General features: G+C 44.3%; 1 long non-coding RNA gene across 8 annotated transcripts in view; it reads left to right on the top strand.

Annotated features, from left to right (window-relative positions):
• LOC307181492 overlaps nt 1-26,857 on the top strand; it is a 2,017,432-nt gene that overhangs the window by 798,957 nt on the left and 1,191,618 nt on the right. Inside the window, exon 5 of one of the 8 annotated variants that reach the window (XR_013826905.1) lies at nt 8,490-8,567. The exons of the other annotated variants lie outside the window; for them this stretch is intronic. This is a non-coding gene — a long non-coding RNA (uncharacterized lncRNA). The remainder of the gene's footprint in view (nt 1-8,489; nt 8,568-26,857) is intronic. 8 annotated transcript variants of the gene reach the window in all.

Below are 26,857 nucleotides of genomic sequence, written 5' to 3'. Positions count from 1 at the left end.
AGTGTTAGTAAAGCGTCTGGAATGCTGCACCCGAGTACCAGGGTACGAAAACTGAGACATATCTGAACACGTCTCCCGATCACATGGTTGATCATACTCTAGGTTCCACATGCATGTTTTAGATGAAGGAAGAATACCTTAAACCTGGGTAGTTGAAACCCGTGGAATGGGTACCATGCAATATGACTTCAAAGGGTCTTCATTTGCTCACGAACCTATCCAATCCTATCACTGCTCCGTTTATGTCCCTGTACACATGCTTGATTCTCTTTCGGAGACATAGCAATCCATAGGTTTTAAGATACTTACTAGTCAGGTACATTCTTAGGCGTTTAATATGCGGTGTTGAGTCCATTTCGTTGAGCAAGGAGTAGCTCTTGTCTATTCCATATTTGGCTTAAGGAACTTTATCTCTGCTCATTTCAATCTCTGGTTTTATGCAGCACCCCAACTCACCTTTCCCCTTAAGCAAGCATAAGTTAGTTTTCTAAATTTGAGACCCTGTTCTGTTCTGTAATTCAGTTCCTGTGTAGCCAAGTTTACATTCCGTGTATTACTGATATCTTATGATGTTTCTTTTTCTGTGTGACTTATTTCAGTTAGAATCATCATACCTGAATCCACTCATTGTGCTGCTAAGGGCCTGATGACACAGATTTCATTGCTGAGTGATATTGCTTTGTAAGTAAATACCACAACTTCTTTATCCATTTTTCACTTTCTGCGATGTTGAACTTGTACTGTAAACGAGGTTCTTGTAAACAGAGCCGTTCCAAACCTTGGGGTGGCTGTGTCATTTTCATTTTAATTTCCCTAAGCTATAGGACCATAAGTGGAAGTGCCCTAGGTTCTGTTGCTTTGTTTTTTAGTTGTTTCAGGAAACACCATACACTTCTCCCAAGTGGTTCTTGGCAATTTACATCCCGCCCATCAGCATAACAAGGCTCCCAGTTCTCCATGGCCTGTCCTGCCTTTCTGGATTTTACACTTTTTTCAGATGGCCCTTTTGACCGGGGGGAAGTGAGACTTCATTGTAGTGCAGATTTCCTTTGCAAGCTTGCTTGGTTGGCCAAAAAGGGCGTATGCGTTTTTTCCTGAATATATTCAGGAAAAAACGCATACGCCCTTTTTGGCCAAGTGCATCATTGTGGACGTTCTGCCTCTTTTCCTATGCTTTCAATGCAATTCCAGTCTACCTCCTGAAATCGGTTTCCTGCAATTCTGCCCCGCTTTCAAGTCCTCTTGGCAGCCTTACTTCAGTCTATTTTTGGACGATAGCTGTCATTTATAACTCTGCAGGTTTGTGAATTACAGTGCCCCTGAGCTCCTTTCTTCAACTCGCTTTCTTGTGACCTGGCCGCAACATCGCAGGATGGCTTCAGGCCCTAATCTGGTTCCGGCCCGGCATGCTGAGCCTTTGGTTAATTCCTCTTCCTGGTGGGAAATGAGAGTTAAATTTGCCCGTCCAGACACCTCCAGCTAGTCTCTCATTGGTTCTCGCTATTCCTGTTCATCTTCCGCAGAAATTGCAAACTGGGCCAAACAGGAGGTTAAAGGGACTGACTCTCCAAGTCGGGAGAGTGTTAGTAAAGCGTCTGGAATATTGCACCCGAGTACCAGGGGAGGAAAACTGAGACATATTTGAACACGTCTCCCGTTCACATGGTTGATCATACTCTGGGTTCCACATGCATGTTTTATCTGAAGGAAGAATACCTTAAACCTGGAGAGTTGAGACCCGTGTAATGGGTACCATGCAATATGACTTCAAAGGGTCTTCATTTGCTCACCGAACCTCTCCAATCCTATCACTGCTGCGTTTATGCCCCTGTACACATGCTTGATTCTCTTTCGGAGACATAGCAATCCATAGGTTTTAAGATACTTACTAGTCAGGTACATTCTTAGGCGTTTAATATGCGGTGTTGAGTCCATTTCATTGAGCAAGGAGTAGCTCTTGTCTATTCAATATTTGACTTAAGGAACTTTATCTGTGCTCATTTCAATCTCTGGTTTTATGCAGCACCCCAACTCACCTTTCCCCTTAAGCAAGCATAAGTTGGTTTTCTAAATTTGAGACCCTGTTCTGTTCTGTAATTCAGTTCCTGTGTAGCCAAGTTTACATTCCGTGTATTACTGATATCTTATGATGTTTCTTTTTCTGTGTGACTTATTTCAGTTAGAATCATCATACCTGAATCCACTCATTGTGCTGCTAAGGGCCTGATGACACAGATTTCATTGCTGAGTGATATTGCTTTGTAAGTAAATACCACAACTTCTTTATCCATTTTTCACTTTCTGCGATGTTGAACTTGTACTGTAAACGAAAACAGAGCCGTTCCAAACTTTGGGGTGGCTGTGTCTTTTTGATTTTAATTTCCCTAAGCTATAGGACCATAAGTGGAAGTGCCCTAGGTTCTGTTGCTTTGTTTTTTAGATGTTTCAGGAAACACCATACACTTCTCCCAAGTGGTTGTTGGCAATTTACATCCCACCCATCAGCATAACAAGGCTCCCAGTTCTCCATGGCCTGTCCTGCCTTTCTGGATTTTACACTTTTTTCAGATGGCCCTTTTGACCGGGGGGAAGTGAGACTTCATTGTAGTGCAGATTTCCTTTGCAAGCTTGCTTGGTTGGCCAAAAGGGGCGTATGCGTTTTTTCCTGAATATATTCAGGAAAAAACGCATACGCCCTTTTTGGCCAAGTGCATCATTGTGGACGTTCTGCCTCTTTTCCTATGCTTTCAATGCAATTCCAGTCTACCTCCTGAAATCGGTTTCCTGCAATTCTGCCCCGCTTTCAAGTCCTCTTGGCAGCCTTACTTCAGTCTATTTTTGGACGATAGCTGTCATTTATAACTCTGCAGGTTTCTGAATTACAGTGCCCGTGAGCTCCTTTCTTCAACTCGCTTTCTTGTGACCTGGCCGCAACACCGCAGGACGTCTTCAGGCCCTAATCTGGTTGTGGCACGGCACGCTGAGCCTTTGGTTATTTCCTCTTCCTGGTGGGAAATGAGAGTTAAATTTTCCCATCCAGACACCTCCAGCTAGTCTTTCATTGGTTCTCGCTATTCCTGTTCATCTTCCACAGAAATTGCAAACTGGGCCAAACAGGAAGTTAAAGGGACTGACTCTCCAATTGGGGAGAGTGTTAGTAAAGCGTCTGGAATGTTGCACCCGAGTACCAGGGGAGGAAAACTGAGACATATTTGAACACGTCTCCCGATCACATGGTTGATCATTCTCTAGGTTCCACATGCATGTTTTAGCTGAAGGAAGAATACCTTAAACCTGGGTAGTTGAAACCCGTGGAATGGGTACCATGCAATATGACTTCAAAGGGTCTTCATTTGCTCACGAACCTCTCCAATCCTATCACTGCTGCGTTTATGCCCCTGTACACATGCTTGATTCTCTTTCGGAGACATAGCAATCCATAGGTTTTAAGATACTTACTAGTCAGGTACATTCTTAGGCGTTTAATATGCGGTGTTGAGTCCATTTCGTTGAGCAAGGAGTAGCTCTTGTCTATTCCATATTTGGCTTAAGGAACTTTATCTGTGCTCATTTCAATCTCTGGTTTTATGCAGCACCCCAACTCACCTTTCCCCTTAAGCAAGCATAAGTTAGTTTTCTAAATTTGAGACCCTGTTCTGTTCTGTAATTCAGTTCCTGTGTAGCCAAGTTTACATTCCGTGTATTACTGATATCTTATGATGTTTCTTTTTCTGTGTGACTTATTTCAGTTAGAATCATCATACCTGAATCCACTCATTGTGCTGCTAAGGGCCTGATGACACAGATTTCATTGCTGAGTGATATTGCTTTGTAAGTAAATACCACAACTTCTTTATCCATTTTTCACTTTCTGCGATGTTGAACTTGTACTGTAAACGAGGTTCTTGTAAACAGAGCCGTTCCAAACTTTGGGGTGGCTGTGTCTTTTTCATTTTAATTTCCCTAAGCTATAGGACCATAAGTGGAAGTGCCCTAGGTTCTGTTGCTTTGTTTTTTAGATGTTTCAGGAAACACCATACACTTCTCCCAAGTGGTTGTTGGCAATTTACATCCCACCCATCAGCATAACAAGGCTCCCAGTTCTCCATGGCCTGTCCTGCCTTTCTGGATTTTACACTTTTTTCAGATGGCCCTTTTGACCGGGGGGAAGTAGACTTCATTGTAGTGCAGATTTCCTTTGCAAGCTTGCTTGGTTGGCCAAAAAGGGCGTATGCGTTTTTTCCTGAATATATTCAGGAAAAAACGCATACGCCCTTTTTGGCCAAGTGCATCATTGTGGACGTTCTGCCTCTTTTCCTATGCTTTCAATGCAATTCCAGTCTACCTCCTGAAATCGGTTTCCTGCAATTCTGCCCTGCTTTCAAGTCCTCTTGGCAGCCTTACTTCAGTCTATTTTTGGACGATAGCTGTCATTTATAACTCTGCAGGTTTCTGAATTACAGTGCCCGTGAGCTCCTTTCTTCAACTCGCTTTCTTGTGACCTGGCCGCAACACCGCAGGACGTCTTCAGGCCCTAATCTGGTTCTGGCACGGCACGCTGAGCCTTTGGTTAATTCCTCTTCCTGGTGGGAAATGAGAGTTAAATTTTCCCATCCAGACACCTCCAGCTAGTCTTTCATTGGTTCTCACTATTCCTGTTCATCTTCCACAGAAATTGCAAACTGGGCCAAACAGGAAGTTAAAGGGACTGACTCGCCAATTGGGGAGAGTGTTAGTAAAGCGTCTGGAATGTTGCACCCGAGTACCAGGGTACAAAAACTGAGACATATTTGAACACGTCTCCCGATCACATGGTTGATCATACTCTAGGTTCCACATGCATGTTTTAGCTGAAGGAAGAATACCTTAAACCTGGGTAGTTGAAACCCGTGGAATGGGTACCATGCAATATGACTTCAAAGGGTCTTCATTTGCTCACGAACCTCTCCAATCCTATAACTGCTGCGTTTATGCCCCTGTACACATGCTTGATTCTCTTTCGGAGACATAGCAATCCATAGGTTTTAAGATACTTACTAGTCAGGTACATTCTTAGGCGTTTAATATGCGGTGTTGAGTCCATTTCGTTGAGCAAGGAGTAGCTCTTGTCTATTCCATATTTGGCTTAAGGAACTTTATCTGTGCTCATTTCAATCTCTGGTTTTATGCAGCACCCCAACTCACCTTTCCCCTTAAGCAAGCATAAGTTAGTTTTCTAAATTTGAGACCCTGTTCTGTTCTGTAATTCAGTTCCTGTGTAGCCAAGTTTACATTCCGTGTATTACTGATATCTTATGATGTTTCTTTTTCTGTGTGACTTATTTCAGTTAGAATCATCATACCTGAATCCACTCATTGTGCTGCTAAGGGCCTGATGACACAGATTTCATTGCTGAGTGATATTGCTTTGTAAGTAAATACCACAACTTCTTTATCCATTTTTCACTTTCTGCGATGTTGAACTTGTACTGTAAACGAGGTTCTTGTAAACAGAGCCGTTCCAAACTTTGGGGTGGCTGTGTCTTTTTCATTTTAATTTCCCTAAGCTATAGGACCATAAGTGGAAGTGCCCTAGGTTCTGTTGCTTTGTTTTTTAGATGTTTCAGGAAACACCATACACTTCTCCCAAGTGGTTGTTGGCAATTTACATCCCACCCATCAGCATAACAAGGCTCCCAGTTCTCCATGGCCTGTCCTGCCTTTCTGGATTTTACACTTTTTTCAGATGGCCCTTTTGACCGGGGGGAAGTAGACTTCATTGTAGTGCAGATTTCCTTTGCAAGCTTGCTTGGTTGGCCAAAAAGGGCGTATGCGTTTTTTCCTGAATATATTCAGGAAAAAACGCATACGCCCTTTTTGGCCAAGTGCATCATTGTGGACGTTCTGCCTCTTTTCCTATGCTTTCAATGCAATTCCAGTCTACCTCCTGAAATCGGTTTCCTGCAATTCTGCCCTGCTTTCAAGTCCTCTTGGCAGCCTTACTTCAGTCTATTTTTGGACGATAGCTGTCATTTATAACTCTGCAGGTTTCTGAATTACAGTGCCCGTGAGCTCCTTTCTTCAACTCGCTTTCTTGTGACCTGGCCGCAACACCGCAGGACGTCTTCAGGCCCTAATCTGGTTCTGGCACGGCACGCTGAGCCTTTGGTTAATTCCTCTTCCTGGTGGGAAATGAGAGTTAAATTTTCCCATCCAGACACCTCCAGCTAGTCTTTCATTGGTTCTCACTATTCCTGTTCATCTTCCACAGAAATTGCAAACTGGGCCAAACAGGAAGTTAAAGGGACTGACTCGCCAATTGGGGAGAGTGTTAGTAAAGCGTCTGGAATGTTGCACCCGAGTACCAGGGTACAAAAACTGAGACATATTTGAACACGTCTCCCGATCACATGGTTGATCATACTCTAGGTTCCACATGCATGTTTTAGCTGAAGGAAGAATACCTTAAACCTGGGTAGTTGAAACCCGTGGAATGGGTACCATGCAATATGACTTCAAAGGGTCTTCATTTGCTCACGAACCTCTCCAATCCTATAACTGCTGCGTTTATGCCCCTGTACACATGCTTGATTCTCTTTCGGAGACATAGCAATCCATAGGTTTTAAGATACTTACTAGTCAGGTACATTCTTAGGCGTTTAATATGCGGTGTTGAGTCCATTTCGTTGAGCAAGGAGTAGCTCTTGTCTATTCCATATTTGGCTTAAGGAACTTTATCTGTGCTCATTTCAATCTCTGGTTTTATGCAGCACCCCAACTCACCTTTCCCCTTAAGCAAGCATAAGTTAGTTTTCTAAATTTGAGACCCTGTTCTGTTCTGTAATTCAGTTCCTGTGTAGCCAAGTTTACATTCCGTGTATTACTGATATCTTATGATGTTTCTTTTTCTGTGTGACTTATTTCAGTTAGAATCATCATACCTGAATCCACTCATTGTGCTGCTAAGGGCCTGATGACACAGATTTCATTGCTGAGTGATATTGCTTTGTAAGTAAATACCACAACTTCTTTATCCATTTTTCACTTTCTGCGATGTTGAACTTGTACTGTAAACGAGGTTCTTGTAAACAGAGCCGTTCCAAACTTTGGGGTGGCTGTGTCTTTTTGATTTTAATTTCCCTAAGCTATAGGACCATAAGTGGAAGTGCCCTAGGTTCTGATGCTTTGTTTTTTAGTTGTTTCAGGAAACACCATACACTTCTCCCGAGTGTCTGTTGGCAATTTACATCCCGCCCATCAGCATAACAAGGCTCCCAGTTCTCCATGGCCTGTCCTGCCTTTCTGGATTTTACACTTTTTTCAGATGGCCCTTTTGACCGGGGGGAAGTGAGACTTCATTGTAGTGCAGATTTCCTTTGCAAGCTTGCTTGGTTGGCCAAAAAGGGCGTATGCGTTTTTTCCTGAATATATTCAGGAAAAAACGCATACGCCCTTTTTGGCCAAGTGCATCATTGTGGACGTTCTGCCTCTTTTCCTATGCTTTCAATGCAATTCCAGTCTACCTCCTGAAATCGGTTTCCTGCAATTCTGCCCCGCTTTCAAGTCCTCTTGGCAGCCTTACTTCAGTCTATTTTTGGACGATAGCTGTCATTTATAACTCTGCAGGTTTGTGAATTACAGTGCCCCTGAGCTCCTTTCTTCAACTCGCTTTCTTGTGACCTGGCCGCAACACCGCAGGATGTCTTCAGGCCCTAATCTGGTTCCGGCCCGGCATGCTGAGCCTTTGGTTAATTCCTCTTCCTGGTGGGAAATGAGAGTTAAATTTGCCCGTCCAGACACCTCCAGCTAGCCTCTCATTGGTTCTCGCTATTCCTGTTCATCTTCCGCAGAAATTGCAAACTGGGCCAAACAGGAGGTTAAAGGGACTGACTCTCCAAGTCGGGAGAGTGTTAGTAAAGCGTCTGGAATGTTGCACCCGAGTACCAGGGGAGGGAAACTGAGACATATTTGAACACGTCTCCCATTCACATGGTTGATCATACTCTGGGTTCCACATGCATGTTTTAGCTGAAGGAAGAATACCTTAAACCTGGAGAGTTGAGACCCGTGTAATGGGTACCATGCAATATGACTTCAAAGGGTCTTCATTTGCTCACCGAACCTCTCCAATCCTATCACTGCTGCGTTTATGCCCCTGTACACATGCTTGATTCTCTTTCGGAGACATAGCAATCCATAGGTTTTAAGATACTTACTAGTCAGGTACATTCTTAGGCGTTTAATATGCGGTGTTGAGTCCATTTCGTTGAGCAAGGAGTAGCTCTTGTCTATTCCATATTTGGCTTAAGGAACTTTATCTGTGCTCATTTCAATCTCTGGTTTTATGCAGCACCCCAACTCACCTTTCCCCTTAAGCAAGCATAAGTTGGTTTTCTAAATTTGAGACCCTGTTCTGTTCTGTAATTCAGTTCCTCTGTAGCCAAGTTTACATTCCGTGTATTACTGATATCTTATGATGTTTCTTTTTCTGTGTGACTTATTTCAGTTAGTATCATCATACCTGAATCCACTCATTGTGATGCTAAGGGCCTGATGACACAGATTTCATTGCTGAGTGATATTGCTTTGTAAGTAAATACCACAACTTCTTTATCCATTTTTCACTTTCTGCGATGTTGAACTTGTACTGTAAACGAGTTTCTTGTAAACAGAGCCCTTCCAAACTTTGGGGTGGCTGTGTCTTTTTGATTTTAATTTCCCTAAGCTATAGGACCATAAGTGGAAGTGCCCTAGGTTCTGTTGCTTTGTTTTTTAGATGTTTCAGGAAACACCATACACTTCTCCCGAGTGTCTGTTGGCAATTTATATCCCGCCCATCAGCATAACAAGGCTCCCAGTTCTCCATGGCCTGTCCTGCCTTTCTGGATTTTACACTTTTTTCAGATGGCCCTTTTGACCGGGGGGAAGTGAGACTTCATTGTAGTGCAGATTTCCTTTGCAAGCTTGCTTGGTTGGCCAAAAAGGGCGTATGCGTTTTTTCCTGAATATATTCAGGAAAAAACGCATATGCCCTTTTTGGCCAAGTGCATCATTGTGGACGTTCTGCCTCTTTTCCTATGCTTTCAATGCAATTCCAGTCTACCTCCTGAAATCGGTTTCCTGCAATTCTGCCCCGCTTTCAAGTCCTCTTGGCAGCCTTACTTCAGTATATTTTTGGACGATAGCTGTCATTTATAACTCTGCAGGTTTGTGAATTACAGTGCCCCTGAGCTCCTTTCTTCAACTTGCTTTCTTGTGACCTGGCCGCAACACCGCAGGACGTCTTCTGGCCCTAATCTGGTTCTGGCACGGCACGCTGAGCCTTTGGTTAATTCCTCTTCCTGGTGGGAAATGAGAGTTAAATTTTCCCATTCAGACACCTCCAGCTAGTCTTTCATTGGTTCTCGCTATTCCTGTTCATCTTCCACAGAAATTGCAAACTGGGCCAAACAGGAAGTTAAAGGGACTGACTCTCCTAGTGGGGAGAGTGTTAGTAAAGCGTCTGGAATGTTGCACCCGAGTACCAGGGTACGAAAACTGAGACATATTTGAACACGTCTCCCAATCACATGGTTGGTCATACTCTAGGTTCCACATGCATGTTTTAGATGAAGGAAGAATACCTTAAACCTGGGTAGTTGAAACCCGTGGAATGGGTACCATGCAATATGACTTCAAAGGGTCTTCATTTGCTCACGAACCTCTCCAATCCTATCACTGCTGCGTTTATGCCCCTGTACACATGCTTGATTCTCTTTCGGAGACATAGCAATCCATAGGTTTTAAGATACTTACTAGTCAGGTGCATTCTTAGGCGTTTAATATGGGGTTTTGTGTCCATTTCGTTGAGCAAGGAGTAGCTCTTGTCTATTCCATATTTGGCTTAAGGAACTTTATCTGTGCTCATTTCAATCTCTGGTTTTATGCAGCACCCCAACTCACCTTTCCCCTTAAGCAAGCATAAGTTGGTTTTCTAAATTTGAGACCCTGTTCTGTTTTGGAATGCAGTTCCTCTCTAGCCAAGTTTACATTCCGTGTATTAGTGATATCTTATGATGTTTCTTTTTCTGTGTGACTTATTTCAGTTAGAATCATCGTACCTGAATCCACTCATTATGCTGCTACGGGCCTGATGACATAGATTTCATTGCTGAGTGATACTGCATTGTACGTAAGTACCACAAGTTCTTTATCCATTTTTCACTTTCTGTGATATTGAACTTGTACGGTAAACGAGGTTCTTGTAAACGGAGGCGTCCCAAACTTTGGGGTGGCTGTGTCTTTTTGATTTTAATTTCCCTAAGCTATAGGACCATAAGCGAAAGTGCCCTAGGCTCTGTTGCTTGGTTTTTAGATGTTTCAGGAAACAGCATACACTTCTCCCAAGTGGTTGTTGGCAATTTACATCCCGCCCATCAGCATAACAAGGCTCCCAGTTCTCCATGGCCTGTCCTGCCTTTCTGGATTTTACACTTTTTTCAGATGGCCCTTTTGACCAGAGGGAAGTGAGACTTCATTGTAGTGCAGATTTCCTTTGCAAGCTTGCTTGGTTGGCCAAAAAGGGCGTATGCGTTTTTTCCTGAATATATTCAGGAAAAAACGCATACGCCCTTTTTGGCCAAGTGCATCATTGTGGACGTTCTGCCTCTTTTCCTATGCTTTCAATGCAATTCCAGTCTACCTCCTGAAATCGGTTTCCTGCAATTCTGCCCCACTTTCAAGTCCTCTTGGCAGCCTTACTTCAGTCTATTTTTGGACGATAGCTGTCATTTATAACTCTGCAGGTTTGTGAATTACAGTGCCCCTGAGCTCCTTTCTTCAACTCGCTTTCTTGTGACCTGGCCGCAACACCGCAGGACGTCTTCAGGCCCTAATCTGGTTCTGGCATGGCACGCTGAGCCTTTGGTTAATTCCTCTTCCTGGTGGGAAATGAGAGTTAAATTTGCCCGTCCAGACACCTCCAGCTAGCCTCTCATTGGTTCTCGCTATTCCTGTTCATCTTCCGCAGAAATTGCAAACTGGGCCAAACAGGAGGTTAAAGGGACTGACTCTCCAAGTCGGGAGACTGTTAGTAAAGCGTCTGGAATGTTGCACCCGAGTACCAGGGGAGGAAAACAGAGACATATTTGAACACGTCTCCCGTTCACATGGTTGATCATACTCTGGGTTCCACATGCATGTTTTAGCTGAAGGAAGAATACCTTAACCTGGGTAGGTGAAACCCGTGGAATGGGTACCATGCAATATGACTTCAAAGGGTCTTCATTTGCTCACCGAACCTCTCCAATCCTATCACTGCTGCGTTTATGCCCCTGTACACATGATTGATTCTCTTTCGGAGACATAGCAATCCATAGGTTTTAAGATACTTACTAGTCAGGTACATTCTTAGGCGTTTAATATGCGGTGTTGAGTCCATTTCGTTGAGCAAGGAGTAGCTCTTGTCTATTCCATATTTGGCTTAAGGAACTTTATCTGTGCTCATTTCAATCTCTGGTTTTATGCAGCACCCCAACTCACCTTTACCCTTAAGCAAGCATAAGTTGGTTTTCTAAATTTGAGACCCTGTTCTGTTCTGTAATTCAGTTCCTGTGTAGCCAAGTTTCCATTCCGTGTATTACTGATATCTTATGATGTTTCTTTTTCTGTGTGACATATTTCAGTTAGAATCATCATACCTGAATCCACTCATTGTGCTGCTAAGGGCCTGATGACATAGATTTCATTGCTGAGTGATATTGCTTTGTAAGTGATTACCACAACTTCTTTATCCATTTTTCACTTTCTGCGATGTTGATCTTGTACTGTAAACGAGGTTCTTGTAAACAGAGCCGTTCCAAACTTTGGGGTGGCTGTGTCTTTTTGATTTTAATTTCCCTAAGCTATAGGACCATAAGTGGAAGTGCCCTAGGCTCTGTTGCTTTGTTTTTCAGACGTTTCAGGAAACACCATACACTTCTCCCGAGTGTCTGTTGGCAATTTACATCCCGCCCATCAGCATAACAAGGCTCCCAGTTCTCCATGGCCTGTCCTGCCTTTCTGGATTTTACACTTTTTTCAGATGGCCCTTTTGACCGGGGGGAAGTGAGACTTCATTGTAGTGCAGATTTCCTTTGCAAGCTTGCTTGGTTGGCCAAAAAGGGCGTATGCGTTTTTTCCTGAATATATTCAGGAAAAAACGCATACGCCCTTTTTGGCCAAGTGCATCATTGTGGACGTTCTGCCTCTTTTCCTATGCTTTCAATGCAATTCCAGTCTACCTCCTGAAATCGGTTTCCTGCAATTCTGCCCCGCTTTCAAGTCCTCTTGGCAGCCTTACTTCAGTCTATTTTTGGACGATAGCTGTCATTTATAACTCTGCAGGTTTGTGAATTACAGTGCCCCTGAGCTCCTTTCTTCAACTCGCTTTCTTGTGACCTGGCCGCAACACCGCAGGATGGCTTCAGGCCCTAATCTGGTTCCGGCCCGGCATGCTGAGCCTTTGGTTAATTCCTCTTCCTGGTGGGAAATGAGAGTTAAATTTGCCCGTCCAGACACCTCCAGCTAGCCTCTCATTGGTTCTCGCTATTCCTGTTCATCTTCCGCAGAAATTGCAAACTGGGCCAAACAGGAGGTTAAAGGGACTGACTCTCCAAGTCGGGAGAGTGTTAGTAAAGCATCTGGAATGTTGCACCCGAGTACCAGGGGAGGAAATATGTGACATATTTGAACACGTCTCCCGTTCACATGGTTGATCATACTCTGGGTTCCACATGCATGTTTTAGCTGAAGGAAGAATACCTTAAACCTGGAGTGTTGAGACCCGTGGAATGGGTACCGTGCAATATGACTTCAAAGGGTCTTCATTTGCTCACCGAACCTCTCCAATCCTATCACTGCTGCGTTTATGCCCCTGTACACACGCTTGATTCTCTTTTGGAGACATAGCAATCCATAGGTTTTAAGATACTTACTAGTCAGGTACATTCTTAGGCGTTTAATATGCGGTGTTGAGTCCATTTCGTTGAGCAAGGAGTAGCTCTTGTCTATTCCATATTTGGCTTAAGGAACTTTATCTGTGCTCATTTCAATCTCTGGTTTTATGCAGCACCCCAACTCACCTTTCCCCTTAAGCAAGCATAAGTTGGTTTTCTTTATCCATTTTTCACTTTCTGCGATGTTGAACTTGTACTGTAAACGAGGTTCTTGTAAACAGAGCCGTTCCAAACTTTGGGTTGGCTGTGTCTTTTTGATTTTAATTTCCCTAAGCTATAGGACCATAAGTGGAAGTGCCCTAGGCTCTGTTGCTTTGTTTTTTAGATGTTTCAGGAAACACCATACACTTCTCCCAAGTGTCTGTTGGCAATTTACATCCCGCCCATCAGCATAACAAGGCTCCCAGTTCTCAATGGCCTGTTGCCTTTCTGGATTTTACACTTTTTTCAGATGGCCCTTTTGACCAGGGGGAAGTGAGACTTCATTGTAGTGCAGATTTCCTTTGCAAGCTTGCTTGGTTGGCCAAAAAGGGCGTATGCGTTTTTTCCTGAATATATTCAGGAAAAAACGCATACGCCCTTTTTGGCCAAGTGCATCATTGTGGACGTTCTGCCTCTTTTCCTATGCTTTCAATGCAATTCCAGTCTACCTCCTGAAATCGGTTTCCTGCAATTCTGCCCCGCTTTCAAGTCCTCTTGGCAGCCTTACTTCAGTCTATTTTTGGACGATAGCTGTCATTTATAACTCTGCAGGTTTGTGAATTACAGTGCCCCTGAGCTCCTTTCTTCAACTCGCTTTCTTGTGACCTGGCCGCAACACCGCAGGATGGCTTCAGGCCCTAATCTGGTTCCGGCCCGGCATGCTGAGCCTTTGGTTAATTCCTCTTCCTGGTGGGAAATGAGAGTTAAATTTGCCCGTCCAGACACCTCCAGCTAGCCTCTCATTGGTTCTCGCTATTCCTGTTCATCTTCCGCAGAAATTGCAAACTGGGCCAAACAGGAGGTTAAAGGGACTGACTCTCCAAGTCGGGAGAGTGTTAGTAAAGCGTCTGGAATGTTGCACCCGAGTACCAGGGGAGGAAAAATGAGACATATTTGAACACGTCTCCCGTTCACACGGTTGATCATACTCTGGGTTCCACATGCATGTTTTAGCTGAAGGAAGAATACCTTAAACCTGGAGAGTTGAGACCCGTGGAATGGGTACCGTGCAATATGACTTCAAAGGGTCTTCATTTGCTCACCGAACCTCTCCAATCCTATCACTGCTGCGTTTATGCCCCTGTACACATGCTTGATTCTCTTTCGGAGACATAGCAATCCATAGGTTTTAAGATACTTACTAGTCAGGTGCATTCTTAGGCGTTTAATATGGGGTTTTGTGTCCATTTCGTTGAGCAAGGAGTAGCTCTTGTCTATTCCATATTTGGCTTAAGGAACTTTATCTGTGCTCATTTCAATCTCTGGTTTTATGCAGCACCCCAACTCACCTTTCCCCTTAAGCAAGCATAAGTTGGTTTTCTAAATTTGAGACCCTGTTCTGTTTTGGAATGCAGTTCCTCTGTAGCCAAGTTTACATTCCGTGTATTAGTGATATCTTATGATGTTTCTTTTTCTGTGTGACTTATTTCAGTTAGAATCATCGTACCTGAATCCACTCATTATGCTGCTACGGGCCTGATGACATAGATTTCATTGCTGAGTGATACTGCATTGTACGTAAGTACCACAAGTTCTTTATCCATTTTTCACTTTCTGTGATATTGAACTTGTACGGTAAACGAGGTTCTTGTAAACGGAGGCGTCCCAAACTTTGGGGTGGCTGTGTCTTTTTGATTTTAATTTCCCTAAGCTATAGGACCATAAGCGAAAGTGCCCTAGGCTCTGTTGCTTGGTTTTTAGATGTTTCAGGAAACAGCATACACTTCTCCCAAGTGGTTGTTGGCAATTTACATCCCGCCCATGAGCATAACAAGGCTCCCAGTTCTCCATGGCCTGTCCTGCCTTTCTGGATTTTACACTTTTTTCAGATGGCCCTTTTGACTGGGGGGAAGTGAGACTTCATTGTAGTGCAGATTTCCTTTGCAAGCTTGCTTGGTTGGCCAAAAAGGGCGTATGCGTTTTTTCCTGAATATATTCAGGAAAAAACGCATACGCCCTTTTTGGCCAAGTGCATCATTTTGGACGTTCTGCCTCTTTTCCTATGCTTTCAATGCAATTCCAGTCTACCTCCTGAAATCGGTTTCCTGCAATTCTGCCCCGCTTTCAAGTCCTCTTGGCAGCCTTACTTCAGTCTATTTTTGGACGATAGCTGTCATTTATAACTCTGCAGGTTTGTGAATTACAGTGCCCCTGAGCTCCTTTCTTCAACTCGCTTTCTTGTGACCTGGCCGCAACACCGCAGGATGGCTTCAGGCCCTAATCTGGTTCCGGCACGGCACGCTGAGCCTTTGGTTAATTCCTCTTCCTGGTGGGAAATGAGAGTTAAATTTGCCCGTCCAGACACCTCCAGCTAGTCTCTCATTGGTTCTCCCTATTCCTGTTCATCTTCCGCAGAAATTGCAAACTGGGCCAAACAGGAGGTTAAAGGCGCTGACTCTCCAAGTGGGGAGAGTGTTAGTAAAGCGTCTGGAATGTTGCACCCGAGTACCAGGGGAGGAAAACTGAGACATATTTGAACACGTCTCCCGTTCACACGGTTGATCATACTTGGGGTTCCACATGCATGTTTTAGCTGAAGGAAGAATACCTTAAACCTGGAGAGTTGAGACCCGTGGAATGGGTACCATGCAATATGACTTCTAAGGGTCTTCATTTGCTCACCGAACCTCTCCAATCCTATCACTGCTGCGTTTATGCCCTTGTACACACGCTTGATTCCCTTTCGGAGACATAGCAATCCATAGGTTTTAAGATACTTACTAGTCAGGTACATTCTTAGGCGTTTAATATGGGGTGTTGAGTCCATTTCGTTGAGCAAGGAGTAGCTCTTGTCTATTCCATATTTGGCTTAAGGAACTTTATCTGTGCTCATTTCAATCTCTGGTTTTATGCAGCACCCCAACTCACCTTCCCCCTTAAGCAAGCGTAAGTTGGTTTTCTAAACTTGAGACACTGTTCTGTTTTGTAATTCAGTTCATGTGTAGCCAAGTTCACATTCTGTGTATTAGTGATACCTTATGATGTTTCTTTTCTGTGTGACTTATTTCAGTTCGAATCATCATACCTGAATCCACTCATTATGCTGCTACGGGCCTGATGACATAGATTTCATTGCTGAGTGATATTGCATTGTACGTAAGTACCACAAGTTCTTTATCCATTTTTCACTTTCTGCGATATTGAACTTGAACCGTAAACAAGGTTCTTGTAAACAGAGCCGTTCCAAACTTTGGGGTGGCTGTGTCTTTTTGATTTTAATTTCCCTAAGCTATAGGACCATAAGTGGAAGTGCCCTAGGCTCTGTTGCTTTGTTTTTTAGATGTTTCAGGAAACACCATACACTTCTCCAGAATGGCTGTTGGCAATTTACATCCCGCCCATCAGCATAAGAAGGCTCCCAGTTCTCCATGGCCTGTTGTGCCTTTATGGATTTTACACTTTTTTCAGATGGCCCTTTTGACCGGGTGGAAGTGAGACTTCATTGTAGTGCAGATTTCCTTTGCAAGCTTGCTTGGTTGGCCAAAAAGGGCGTATGCGTTTTTTCCTGAATATATTCAGGAAAAAACGCATACGCCCTTTTTGGCCAAGTGCATCATTGTCGAGTTTCTGACTCTCTTCATATGCTTTCAATGCAATTCCAGTCTACCTCCTGAAATCGGTTTCCTGCAATTCTGCCTTGCTTTCAATGCCTCTTCATAGCCTTACCTCAATATATTTTTTAAAAATAGTTGGCCTTTATAACTCTGCAGGTTTTTGAATTGCAGTGGCCCTTAGCTCCATTTTTTAGCTCTTATTTTTGTGGTCTTGCCCCATAACCACAGGATTCCTTGAAGCCCTATTTTTCTTCTGGGGCACCTTGCTGTGCCTTTGGTTAATTCTTCTTACTGATGTGATATTAGAGTGACATGTGCCCATTGAAACCGCTACAGCTAGTTTCTCACTGGTTCCCCCTATTCCCATTCATCCTCTGCACTAACTGCAGACTGTGCGATACCAGAACTTAAAGGCATTGACTCCATGTGGGGATGTTGTTAGTAAAGCGGCTGGAATGTCGATCCGGAGCCCCAGGAGAGGAAAAATGAGGTGCGTTTTAGAAACCTTTCCCGATCATATGGTATACCAGTCGCTGGGTTTCCCAAGCATGGTTTAGCTGTAGGAAGATTCCCTTCAACCTGGAGTGTTGGGACCCTTGGACTGAGTAGCATGAAGTATTGCATTAAACTTTCGGCAGTTGCTCACCAAAGCTCACCAATCCTGTCAGCCCCAAGTGTCCAGCCTTATGTCTTATCCAGCTGTGGGTTTATATGTGGTCAATCCAGGTTGCATCACAGCCCCTGAGCGAATTTTGTAAGAATTTTTCTCTCTTTCATTGTTTCAGCGTTTTGTTTTTAAAATTTATTTCTATAATGGGGTTTAGCTCCTTTTCACTGCTGTGTTTGTGCCGCTCTGCACACACTTGATTCCCTTATGGAGATATATCAATACATGGGTTTTAAGATTCTTATTCCTCAGATATATTTCTCTGCGGTGTATAGGGTGTGTTGAGGCCTGTTCATTGAGCAAGGTGTAGATCTTGTCTAATACCTATTTGGTTTATTGAACGGTATCTGTGCTAATTTCAAACTCTGGTTTTATGCATCACCCCACCTCTCCTTTCCCCTTAAGCTGACATAAGTGTGTTTTCTAAATGTGAGACACTGTTCTGTTCTGTAATTCATTTCTTGTGCAGCCATATTTACCCTCCCTCTATAAGTGATATCTTATGATATGTTTCTTTTTCTGTTTGACTTATTTCAAGTAGTATTATCGGACCTAAATCCACTCTTTATCCTTCTACTAGCCTTATTACATTGATTTCATGGTGAAGAGATATTCCATTGTACATAAGTACCACATCTTCTTTATCCATTGTTCTCTTTCCTGGGATATTTAAGGTGTACTGAAGTTGAGGTTCTTGTAAACAGAGTAGCCCTAAACTGTGGTGTGCTTGTGTCTTGTTGATTTTTAGACTTCCCTAGATATACTCCCATGATTGGAAGTGTCCTATGCTCTGTAGCTCTGTTTTTTAGATGATTTAGGAACCACCATACACTTCTCCAGAGTGGCTCTCGGCAGTTCACACACTGCCCATCAGCGTATAAAGGCTCCCTGTTCTCCATGGCCTGTCCTGCATTTCTGGTTTTTACAATTTTTTAGGATGGCCCTTTTGACCGGTGGGAAGTGAGACTTCTTTGTTGTGCACATTTGCATTGCTTGCTTGCTTCGTTGCCCATAAAGTGCGTATGCGTTTTTTCCTGGATATAATCAGGAAAAAACGCATACGCCCTTTTGGGCCAACTGCATCATTGTCGAAATTCTGCCGCTTTTCATGTGCGTTAAAGACGAGTCCAATCTATCTCTTGAAATCTGTTTCTTGCAATTCTGTCTTGCATTCAGATCCTCTTCTTTGCCTTACCTCAACATATTTTTGGACGTTAGTTTTCATTTATAACTGTGCAGGTTTGTGAATTGCAGTGACCCTGAGCTCCATTTTTTAAGTTGCTCTTTTGTGAGCTGGCCTCAAACCCGCAGGATTGCTTCAGGCCCTATTTTGGCTCCGGCGAGGCAGGCTGAGCCTTTCTTTAATTCTTATTCTTAATGGGAAATTAGAGTGATATGTGCCCGTCCAAACCCCTACAACTCTTCTCTCATTGGTTCCCCCTCTTCCCGTTCATCCTCCTCACAATTTGCAAAATGTGTGAAACAGAAGTTTAAATGTGCTGATTCTCCAAGTGGGGAGATTCTAAGTAGCGTGGCTGGAATGGTGAACAGGAGCACCAGGAGAGGATAAATGAGGTGCATTTTAGACACATCTCCCGATCACATGGTGTACAGTCCTCTGGGTTTTCCATGCATGTTTTAGCTGTAGGAAGATCCCTTGAACCTGCAGATTTGGGACCCATTGAATGGGTACCAGGTAGTATTACTTTAAAGGGTGTGCATTTCCTCACCCAACCTCACATTTCTCTTAGCGCAAACAGTTTCCAGCCTTATGTCTCATCCTGCTGTGGGTCTAGATGTGTTCAATCCATGTTGCATCACCGTCCCTGAGGAAAAGTTGTAAGAGGTTTCCTCTGTCTCTCTGTCGTTTATTTTTTTCAATTTATTACTATATTGGTTACAGCTGATTTTCAAAGCTCTGTTTCTTGCTGCTGTACATCCACTTGATTCGCGTACAGAGAGACATCAATAAATTCTTTTTCAGATTCTTACCAGTCGTATATATTCTTTTCCGGTGACTTGAGTGTGCTGAGTGCAGTTCTTTTAGCTACCGTGTAGGCCTTGTTGATTATCAGTTTGGTATTTGGAATGGTATCTTTGCTAATTTCAACCTCCTGGATGATGCCTCACCCCTCCCCACCTTTCCCGTTTAGCAGCCTTATGCGTGTTTTCTACATATTTGACTATGTTTTTGTTTTGTAATTTATTTCATGTGTAGCCATTTTGGATTCCATCTTTAAGTGATATCTTATGATATGTGTCTTTTTCTTTTTGAATTCTGTCACTTAGAATGATCATACGTAACTCCTCCGGAGTTGTTACAACTGGCCATATTTCATTGATTTCCAGGCTGAATAATATTCCACTCTACCTAAGTACCACATCTCTATCCATTTTTTCCCTCCAGAGACATTTAAGTTATATCCTAGTCGAGGATCTTTTAAACAGAGAGGGGGTAAACATTGGGGTGCCTGTGTCCTCTCGATTTTTGTTTTTCCCAAGATATACGCCCATGAGTGCAAGTGCCCTATGCTCTGTAGCTCCTTTTTTAGATGCTTTAGTAAACACAATACACTTCTCCAGAATGGCCGTTGGCAATATACATTTCCACTATAAGTCTCACAGGGCTCCCTCTTCTCGTTGCCCTGTCCTGCATTTCTGTTGTTTACGCTTTATGAGGATGGCTCTTCTGACTGATGCGAAGTGATATCTTTTGTAGTATTGACTTCCAGTGCCCACCTGTTTGGTTGGCTAAAAAAGTGTATGCCCTTTTCTTGAATATATACAGAAAAGAACGCATACACCCTTTTTGGCCAACTGCAATGTTGGCAATGTTGGCAATGTTCAGCTCCTTTTCTTGTGCTTAATGGCGAGTCCTTTCTACCTCCTCAAATCCCTTTCCTGCCATTCTCCCTTGCTTACAAGTCCTTTTCTCTGACTTTCCTCAAGACATTTTTCAGTGATGGATATTTTCAACTCTGCAGTTTTGTGAATTTTACTGCCCCTGAGTTCCATTGTTCAACTCGTGTTTATGGGAACTGGCCACAAAGCAGCGGGATTTCCTCAAGCCCTATACTGTTTCCATGGGCAACCCTAGCCTTTGGTCAATTCGTCTTCCTGATTGGAAATTAGAGTGACATGTGCCTGTCTGAACACCTAGGACTTGTCTCTCATTGTTCCTCATCCTTCCGCTTCATCCTCTGGACAAATTCCAAACTGTACGCAACAGGATGTTGACAGTGCTGACATCTCCAAGTGGGGAGACTGTTAGTAAAGACGCTGGAGGGGTGAACCCGAGCACCAGGAGATGAGGAGATGAGATGCCTTTTCCAAACTCTTCCCGATCAGACGGTATACCATCCTCTGGGTGTGACAGACATGTTTTAGCAGTAGGAAGAGTCCCATTCATGTAAGGAGAACACCAGGGCTTTTTCAAAATCAGTGTCTCCCCGAAACCCAAACTGGGGAAGTTTTTAAGCTACGGCTACACATATGTTCATTAAGGGCCTTGGGAAGTAGGCAGAGTCCAAACTTTAGATGATTGAAGTCTTCAGGGTCAGAAGCACTCACCACCAGCTTCCCTTAGGCTACACTTTAACTGTCATTGATAGATGATGTCAATAAAAATATCTATTCTTTTTCAGATTATTTCCCCTTATAGGTTATTGCAAAATGTTGAGTGTAGTTCCCTGTGCTATACAGTAGTTCCTTGTTGATGATCTATTTTATACATAGCAGTGTGTATGTGTTCATTCCAAACTGTTAATTTATCCCTCCTCCCACCTTTCCCCTTTGGTAATAATAAATTATAAGATTTTATACTTCTCAGAAATGGGGGAGCTGAAAGAGAGGTATCATTTTCAATGGAAAAGCATTTAAAACAAGATTGAAGGTTTAACCAAGATTATTAGCTGTACATCCTTGGAAAGAAATCACTTCGTTTCTCTAATATTGACCTGACAAATAAGACAAACCTTTTCACTGAACTTGCTTATAAAAAGTGATGGAAATATCAAATGGAAGTGTTAAAAACATCTTATTTTACCCGAGCCTTATACACTGTTCTATGTTAACTACAGTTTGGCTCACACATCTGTTCATTGAGGTTACAATAGTCTCAATTTCTGTTACTGATCCTCCAGAGTGGACCCCAACAAGTGTCCCCCTGCCCAGTGTCATTGGGGCCAACAGATCGAGACTGAGTTTGGTTCACAAGCAAAGGAAACTTTATATTTTGATCAGAGAATGGAGAGGTGAGAGCATGCACTACCCCGTGGGCTGTGGGCTGGGCTGCTGTGTAGAGATCCTGTCAGAGTCAGTGGGAGGGAGGGAGGCGGCAGAGCTCTCGAGGGCCGGGTTGGCTGTAGCTCAGGCTCTATATCGTGGAGTCTGCACTGGGCCCCAGGAGCTGAGGTGTCGACCCAGCCATTCTGCACTAGGAAATCTGGTCTGAAGTGCCGGGTGTGGAACCTCTGCATGCGGGACCCTAGGAGCACGTGAAATTAGACAAAGCACAAAGGATAAAAAAGGTTAGACTTGACTTTATTGCCCAGATTCTATTTTTATCTCCCAGGGATTTTTAATGGGCTTTGCTGGGGACAAACCCCTCCTCTGCCTTTTGTCCCGTTCCTCATTCTTGGAGTGCTGAGGGTGCAGACCCTTCTTCTGTAACTGCTGAGTGCTGAGTTGGGAGCCCTCATACCCTGGGGCGAGGGTCAGAGCTTCTCCCCAGCAGCCTCCCGGTGACGTTGATTGTCCCCAGGACCCCTGCCTCCCTGCTCGTCCACCTGAGCACCAGCATTGGAAGTGTTATAGATTCTAATGACCTTTAAGGGTCCAGGAAAGAGATGTGCAGAGACGCTGTGGGGGCCGGTTTCACCCCACCCCACATTTGTTCGGCCACCTTAGGCTGACCGTCTCTGCCAGCCTAGATGCTCTGACCAGTAGTCTGCGCTTTCTTCAATTAGGCCCCTGAATTAACGTACAAACAGCACCAGGTGTCAGAGCCCTGCCCGCTCAACTCCCAGACAGTCCAGGGTCAGTGGTGACCAAGGACCATGATGGCTACTGAGTCAACAGCCTTTTGAAGTAAACAGGAGTCCAGCCGGTCTTATTGGCCACCATCATCACGGTGTCTGTAGGCTTTTCTATGGTGACAGTGTGGTATACTGTTCCCCCGCCGAGATTATTAGCTCCCCTCTGGGTGCAGTAAGTCCTGCAAGCAGTAGTCTACTCTTTTGGGACACACTCTTGTTGTTTTATGAGAGAAACTCCAGGTCAAGTGATGTTCACACGAGTCGTCATGGTGCCCTGTTGCCCCCGGTTATCTCTCTGGATATTGGAGTTGGAGGGCCTCCTCACTCGAGGTCGGTGTGCCCACGGAGCGAACCCTGCAACTTCAGGGCATGGTTGGTGGTTAGGATCACCACGTGGGGTCCTTTTCCCTTAGGAGGGAGGTGGCCTTTTGGGCTGCTGATTTCCAGGTTTTTAGATACCGCCAGTATCTTGGCCAGATGTGGCAGTGGGCCAAGCCCCTTAGTGACCGTAGTTTATCCTACCTGGATGGCATTCTTGCATTGTTCCATTTCAAGCGGTCCCAGTTTTTGCACTAATTCTCCAATGGCGATTCACCTTTCACCGGGAATGTAAAGGTCAAAGGGTTTAGCTAAATTAGGGAGTTCCAGGGCAAGGGTCTGAATTGACTGCTCTTTCCATTCTTGAAAGGCCATTTCTGGATTCTATTCAAAAGGATCATCATCTTTTCCTTTCAGTGTTTCATATAGAGGCCCAGCTAGTAGACTGTAGTTAGGGATCCAGAAGCAGCAAACCCTGGCCTCCCCAGGAACCCCTAAGCTGTCTTCTAGTTTTAGAAAGGGGTAAGGCTGAAAATGGTTTCTTCCCTTTCCTGGGATGGGCTTCTCTGACCTTCTGTGAGAATGAAGCCCAGGCAGGTCACCGCAGTCTGTGATATTTGAGCTTTTTCTTGGACAACTTCTATCCTTTATTGGCTTGGTAGTTCAGAGGCCTCCTTAGTAGGGCTGGTGATCAGAATGTCGTCTGCATATTGAAGGAGGGTTTCCTTTTCCAGAGGTAGAACTTTTAGGTCTTTAGCTAAGCTTTCCCCAAAGATGGTGTGGGAATTTTTGCACCCTTGGGGCCAGACGGCCCGGAAGTATTGTTTTAGTTGTATGTGGAGTCCTGCCACTCACAAGCCAAAATTTCTTGTGACTCTGGGACTAATGGAATACAAAAGAAGGCATCATTGAAGACTAATACAGAATACCATGTCCTGGTGGTTGGTAGAATGACCAGCAGGGTGTAGGAATTAGGAGCAACTGGAGGTATATCCTCGGTGGCTTCACTGACTGTCCTGACATCCTTTACCAGGTCCCCAGCAGCCCATGGGGCTCTCGTGGTCAGACCAATCCCAGAATATGGAGCTCACCTGGGCAGGTACCCCACCCCCACCCCAGCCCACGGGGCTCTCGTGGTCAGGCCCCTCCCAGGATACAGAGCTACCCTTGCAGGTACCGTGGCAGGGCTGGGCACACAGGAACCGTGCACATAGCCCTCATTGCAGAGCACCCCCAGCTCACCTGTCGCTCAGAGCTGACACAGAGCACCTCAGAGCAGGACTTGAACTAACAAACAGCAGCTGCGACAGGTCTGTGACCCTGGGCATCACTCCGTGAGGCCTCCCTCCACCTGGTCTTCCAGAGACTTCCACTGCACCCGGGGCACCAGGCCTCTGTCTCCAACCACCACCCACCCCTCCTCTGCCTGACTCCTGGGTTCCTCTCATTAGGAGAGGGTTTTCTTGAAGTTGTCTCCCACTCATGGGCCAGATAAAATGATTAGAAAACAAGCCAAAGCTGCAGCCCCTTGTCTATCCTGACTCTCAGGAGCCCACACCTGTTCCTTGGACCTGGCCGGTTCAGCAAGTTCCATTTTCTGCAACTGTGAGCCCCTGAGGGGTGATGATTGGCTGACCTGGGCAGCCTTACCGTGCCGGCCAGCCCTCCCCAGGTGTGCCTGGGTTGAGATCAATATAAATACCACTCCAGGCAGCAAGAGCCCCTGCAGCCATGCCTGACGCCATTTTCTCTGCCCTGTCAGCAGTCTCGGGGCTGGGCTGGTGGGAGGGAGTGAGAGGCCACGGCTTTGTGGGTGGCCCAGTGTGAGTGGGGCTCTGCTGGACTTTCTGCAGCAGTTGCCAGGCTGCCACCTGCTAAAGAAGAGGATGTGTCACCCATACCTGCTGCTGGAATTTCTCCCTGGGCAGAGGTGAGGAAGGAAAAAAGCAGTGGGGGCAGGGACAGGACGGGTATCTCAGGCAGGGAAATGGAAATCTTCCAGAAGAGCACCCAGGGCCAGGACCATCCTGGCTGGCCTGCAGGCACCAAGTCGGCCGGCATGCTGTCACTCGTGTGGCTCTATGGCCCTTCCTCTAGGCTTTCAAGTCCTTGTATATATTCAGGTGTTTTACCTGGGACGGGTGGGAATAGTTCAGCAGCAACTGGCCTGGGGCTCAGCTCACGTTTACTCACAGATGCCTCGGCACGGTGCCCCAGCTTTGCAATGAGGACGCTTGTTGCGTGGGGGCTGCTGGCTGAATGGGAGACGATTCCCCACCACTGACCAACTTCAGAATTGTTTACAACTGGAGCAAGTGCCCTGATACGGTTTTCCTCTGTGTAACTGGTGGGTTCTGTGTTTTTTTTCTCTTTTTCGTTTTTGGTTCAAGGTAGATTTTATTCCTCTTTTTTGTATTTACAGATATAAGCATGGAAATAATTTATTCATATAAATACATGTATGTGCAGGGAATAATTGTTTTTTCTGTTTTATTTTTTAAATTTTACTTCTTTTTAATTTTGAATTTTATTTTATATTTTTATACAGCAGGTTCTTATTGGTTATCTATTTTATACATATAAATGTATACATGCCAATCCCAGTCTCTCAACTCCTCCCACCACCACCCCCCCAACAGCTTTCCCCCCTTGTTGTCCATACGTTTGTTGTCTACATCTGTTGCTCTATTTATGCCTTGCAAAATGGTTAATCTGTACAGTTTTTCTAGGTTCCACATATATGCATGAATATACAAGATTTGTTTTTCTCTTTCTGACTTACTTCACTCTGTATGACAGTCTCTAGATCCATCGACGTCTCTACAAATGACCCAATTTCATTCCTTTTCATGGCTTAGTAATATTCCATTTTATATATGTACCACAGCTTTATGCATTCGTCTGTCTGTGGGCATTTAGGTTGCTTCCATTACCTCGATATTGTAAATAGTGATGCAATGAACATTGCGGTGAATGACTCTTTTTGATTTATGGTTTTGTCTGGGTATATGTCCAGTACTGGGATTGCTGTATCATATGGTAATTCTATTGTTAGTTTCTTAAGAAATTCCATATTGTTCTCCATAATGACTGTATCAATTTATATTCCCAACAATAGTGGAAGAGGGTTCCTTTTCTCCACACCCTTTCCAGCATTTTTTGTTTGTAGATTTTCAATGATACCTATTCTACCAGGTGTGAGGTGATACCTCATTGTTGAATCCATTTCGTTGAGCAAGGGGTAGCTCTTGTCTATTACATATTTGGCTTATGGAACGGTATCTGTGCTAATTTCAAACTCTGCTTTTATGCAGCACCCCAACTCACCTTCCCCCTTAAGCAGGCATAAGTTGGTTTTCTAAACTTGAGACCCTGTTCTGTTTTGTAATTCAGTTCATGTGTAGCCAAGTTCACATTCCGTGTATTAGTGATACCTTATGATGTTTCTTTTTCTGTGTGACTTATTTCACTTAGAATCATCGTGCCTCAATGCACTCATTATGCTGGTACGGGCCTGGTGACATAGATTTCATTGCTGAGTGGTATTCTGTTGTACAGAAGTACCGCAACTTCTTTATCCATTATTTGCTCTCTGGGATATTTAACTTGTGCCGTAGAAGAGATTCCTGTAAAAAGAGCCGTCCCAAATTTTGGGGTTGCTGTGTCTTTTTGATATTAATTTCCCTAAGCTATAGGACCATAAGTGGAAGTGCCCTAGGCTCTGTTGCTTTGTGTTTTAGATGTTTCAGGAAACACCATACACTTCTCCTGAGTGTCTGTTGGCAATTTACATCCCGCCCATCAGCATAACAAGGCTCCCAGTTCTCCATGGCCTGTCCTGCCTTTCTGGATTTTACACTTTTTTCAGATGGCCCTTTTGACCGGGGGGAAGTGAGACTTCATTGTAGTGCAGATTTCCTTTGCAAGCTTGCTTGCTTGGCCAAAAAGGGCGTATGCGTTTTTTCCTGAATATATTCAGGAAAAAACGCATACGCCCTTTTTGGCCAAGTGCATCATTGTGGACGTTCTGCCTCTTTTCCTATGCTTTCAATGCAATTCCAGTCTACCTCCTGAAATCGGTTTCCTGCAATTCTGCCCCGCTTTCAAGTCCTCTTGGCAGCCTTACTT

The sequence above is a fragment of the Stenella coeruleoalba genome (assembly GCF_951394435.1).
Source record: "Stenella coeruleoalba genome assembly, contig: scaffold_58, whole genome shotgun sequence".
Classification (NCBI taxonomy): Eukaryota; Metazoa; Chordata; class Mammalia; order Artiodactyla; family Delphinidae; genus Stenella; species Stenella coeruleoalba.
This window is presented reverse-complemented; position numbering and strand designations above follow the sequence as displayed.